Here is a 4,862-nt window from a genome sequence, read left to right on the forward strand (position 1 = left end):
TTTTGGCATATTTTGTCATTGGTGGAGATGTCAGTGAAGGCCAGGAACAGTGCAGAGCTGTTGGGAAAGCCCAGAGGCAACTGCCCCAGGCACAGGATGATGAGATGAGGGATGTGGGAAGCTGCTCCAAACCATTTACACAGGGATTGGGTTTTGCCTGCAGGATGTGGGGCACAGCCCTGGCTTCAAAACACCTGGGGACTAAGAACAGCATGGACTGTCCTTTTCCAGCCCTATTCCAGCCCTACACTGCTCCCATTCACCCCGTGCAGCAATGGAGCAGGAGTGTCGTCCTGGGCCCTCACCCACCAGGTGCTTCACTCCTTCCCACCTTTCCTGCCTGTGCATGAACCATGGCCATCAGCTGGGCACCAACAGTGATGTTCTGGCATCATCAGTCACCTCTCCCAGCCTACTCTCTCTGTCTTTCATCAGGGCTTACTGCTTGTGCTGAGTTAAAACAGAAAGGAGGAAGAGAGCACAAAGCAGCATCACTCTTGCCCACTTGCCATTGTGCCACAGGGCTTGGCCACATTCTTTCCACTCACTGCTGGTTTTAAGATAATTTAAACCACTCACCTCCCCTGTTTTCCCCCAGCAAGTGGCCTCCTTACCTACAGTTTTGGATCTGCTTTGTCCCTCCTGTGAGCACCAGACGTCCTCTGCAGCCAGGACTGCTTTTCCTGACAAAACCAGCAAGATCAGCAGGGAGAGCACACGAGTTCCTGTGAGCACTTGCAGGTTGATGGCTTTGGCAGATAGCTGGGTCTTCTCTTCCAGACATGTAACTAAAATAGGGAGCATGAGTAGCTGGAAAGCCCAGGTTTGATTTGGGCAGAAGCTTGGGCTGGTATCGGCCAAGAGGAAAACAGGTAAAACCAGGATTTTGGCAGGTCAGGAGTTACTGGCCAAACCTCAGACCAGGTGTGATAACCTCGACTGCCCCACTACAGCAGGGAATGTGGCTGGAAGCACCATCCTTTCACATGGCTTGTCCATAAAACACAAGATTTAAGCCCAGCAAGATGTGGATAGGTGAAGAGAGACCTTCTTCCATGCCAGCTCCAGATGTGTGGTCTCCCATCTCCTCCAGCCTTTGCTTCTGCTAATTCCCCATGCATCACCTGAGGCCACCCCCACACTTGTTTAGCACAGGTAGTCTGGAGGACTGCAGTCCACTTGAGAGCTGATTTAGCCCCTCAGCCATGGTGCAGTTTGAGAAGATGCCACAGACTCTACTCGGTATCAAGAGCCCGAATTGAGCCCTACCTTTGCACACCCATTCAGATCCAGCACTTTCTCTGGGCCTCTTTTATTAGCCCCAACCAAACAGATGAAATTAAGAAATCCCCATTAATTCCCCATGCATATGAAGGGGCTGAGGATTTCTCCTCTAGCTCAGGAGCACTGTGGCCTCATTGAGCCCAGCACTGGCTTTCAGTCTCACAGGCATGTTCACCTCCTCCCTCCCCAGTGCTGAGCAGATAACAGGGCAATTGCCATAATGAGTCTCTGTCTGGCCCTGCTCAAAGCAATTAACAAAGCCAGGCACTAATGAACTTGGCTTCAGAGCAGCCCGGAGATGGGTTATCGCCATTTGAAGTGGAGGAAAACCAAGGCGAGAGCAGGTGGAGTGGCTGACCCTGGTCACGAGGTACCTTGGGTTGGATGGAGGAGACAGAGCTCCCTGCCTGGAGCAGGGAAAGGATGGCAGGTAGACACGAGGGCGACCACAGCTCTCTCATGTGGTGTCTGTGGCCGGAGAGACTGGTTTGTCCACGTTTGGGAGGGCAGGAGGGACTCCCCACCCATCCCAGTCCTGTCTCATCCTCGAGTGGCTTTGGGGAAGCCGTGTCTCTGCAGCCAGAGCTCCTGACACCCGCCTTGGTAGAACTCTTCTACATCCTGCACCCCAAGTTTTGCAAGACCCCAAATGTGGCCATTGAGGCACAGGGCAGCAGGACTCATGGGTCCCCTTGCAAAGAAACTTCCTCAGTTCATGACTCACCATCCCACCCTCCCTGGTGTCACTCGTGACTCCGTTTCACTTTGCTGCAGCAGCATTTCACCATCTCTTATCAATGCAGAAGACAACAGGCAGCCTGTCCTGGCTGCAGACATGTGCCCAACACCTCTCCCTGAAGCCTTTTTGGACCAACCTCTCCGTTGTTGTGAACAGAACATCCTCTTGTAAACAACAGGTTCCCCTGCAGGGCTGGAGGGGGTCAGAGTGGGTGTCTCCAGGTCTGCCTGCAAGGGTGAGGATAGTTGATAAATCACAGGGATGTGGCCTCTGCACCACATGCCCTCACAGCACACACGTCCTCACATGCACGTTGACGGCATGCTAAAAATATTCTTCACTTTTTGACCGATTAAAATTTTCCAGGAGAGTTGGAACCACAGCCCCCACCCTATCTGTACAGCCAGAGGCTTCCCCTCACCTCCCCCAGCCCTGCCAGGAAAACAGAAAATACTGAAAAACAGTTCCAGTAATTTGGGGGATTTGGTTCCTTTAAAAGCCTGGCTAAAATATAATATTTTTTCAATAGTTTATTTTGTGATGTCTGGCACCATTCTGGAGCTAAACTTGGCGCCCTGTCTTGCTCTCATACACCCACTGAGAAGGCTGTGGGTGAACTGGGATGATCCCACTTCCCACCCAAAATCCCATTTTGATGGCTCAGTAAATTAAACAAAGAAAATATGTTTTAAAACCAGCTCCCACCTGGTGTTAGGCAACAGAGAGCTAACGCTGGCTTGGTGACAGTTCTGAATGCTGATGGCCAGCCACAATTTTCTTGACATAGCTTTCAGAGGTGCCTGTTGTGCCAGGTAAAGAAGGAACCTGAAGGATGCTGTCAAACTCCTGGCCACTGGCCAGGCCCCTCTGTGCCATCACTGGTGCTTCTGGCAGCATTTTCTTTGCCTAATTTGGCTCTTGGCCATGGAGGAGGAGCAGGGGAGGCTCAGAAGGTGTTTATACAACATGGGGATTGTCTTGGTAAGACCAGAGCCTTTGCCAAACTGAGCTGAGCTGATAGGAAGGAGATGTCATCAGTGTGTTTTTGCCAATTATCACTAATAATTATTTGTGTGTAGTTTCTCTTACAAGCTCCAGTCCTGGCTCAGGCCCCGCTGCTCTTGCAGCCCTGTGCAACTGGAGCAAACAGGAGAGTCCTACCCCAAAATCCTGCAGGTGAGAGGAGAGGGAGGGCAAGTGCAGTGCTTGCCCTGACCATGGTGGTCAGCACAATGCATCCTCCCTCTTGATGTTTTTCCCTTTTCACACCAGCTACAACCAGTTAGACCCTGTCTGTCCTCCCTTGGCTTTTCTGTGTGTTTGGTGCCTCAGTCTCTTGTCAAAACCCAGATTCATCACAGCACAGCTATTAGCTACTCCCTCCCATGTGAGATGTCTTTCTGCTGACACGGCAATCATTCTCCTGTCAACGTGCCTTGACAGTACCAGGATTTCTCATTTCAAGTCCTGGTGTGTCCCAGGGTGATTCCCAGCTCCTCCATTAACCCCTGGCCCTGCAGGATGGGGGTAGGCTGCCCTGATGGATGCTCTACTATCCCTTCCACCTCTGGTTAGCAGAAGCTGCCTCCTGTTTTTCCTCTCAGCACTTGCCATACCTATGCAGAAGAGCATTTAACCTGGAGGTAGAGGGTGTCAGACTTTTATTCTCTTTTCCTTCTTATTTTCTGTGCTGAGAACAATGGAGACAAGGTTTGCAGAGGGAGGTAATATCTTTTTTTAGACTGACTGAAATAATTAGAAGAAAAACCAGGCAGGCTGTTGGGTACATGAGCCCTCCAGCAGGCCTGAAATAGCTGCAGAAGTCTGCAAAGCTGAATACCAGTGGAGAACAATAGCTCTAAGCATGACTAGTGTTAACCACTTCTGCTACCAAGGACCATTCCCCATCTGTTTTCCTTGGGGCATCACCCCTCTGCCAAAATCCAATTTCAGAGACCCCCCCGTGGCCAGGAGCCACTGCTCTGGCTGAGGAAACCACGTGGCTACACACACCTGAGCCCTGGACCTCGCTCCATGCTGCCTCCATGGAGCATCCCTCGCCTCTCTCCACACTGTGCCCTGTCCTGCAGCTCCTGGGGCCTGACCTGACCCCAGCCCCAGGGACACTGTGCCACCCTGGACCCTGCCTCACCCCCGGGACCCTGCCTGACCATGAGGACTCTCTGATTTCAGGCACTGTCTTACTATAGGAGTCTGGCCTGACCTCATGGGACCCTCTCTGATCCCTGGGGACCGTGTGAGACACCAGGGAGCCCCCTGACCTTTGGGACCTGCTGATTTCAGGAACTGTCCTACCACGGGGTCCAGCCTGATCCCTGGGGATCCTGCCTGACCCCAGGATCTGTATGTGACCCCTGGGACCCTGCCAAACCCTGGGGATCCTATTGGATCCTGGGGACCCCAACAGACACAGAGGACCTGCTGATTTCAGGGATCCTCCGATTTCAGGGATCCTCCCATTTCACAGACATTGTCTCACCACGGGGGTTTTGCCTGATCCCTGACGACCCCATCCGACCCTGGGGCATCTCTCCTACCTCGAGCTCCACTTCCCGCTCCGGTTATCCTGTCATCCCTTGTTATTCTGCCCACCCCAGGGTCTATGTCCCACCCCGTAGCCGCCGTCTGACCGCACGGACCCCGTTCATCCCCCTCCCCTGAACTCAGTCCCAGCCCGTCCCGGGGGCTCCCACCCTCGGCGGCGGCGGGGGGAGCCGGGGCCGGGCCAGGCGGGGGGGCCGGGCCAGGCGGCGGCGGGGCCGGGGCCGGCGGCGGGGGCATCCCCGCCTCCTCGCTGGCAGCGCCGGAGCCGCCGGAA

The sequence above is a fragment of the Fringilla coelebs genome, assembly GCF_963513975.1.
Source record: "Fringilla coelebs genome assembly, chromosome: 12".
NCBI lineage: Eukaryota > Metazoa > Chordata > Aves > Passeriformes > Fringillidae > Fringilla > Fringilla coelebs.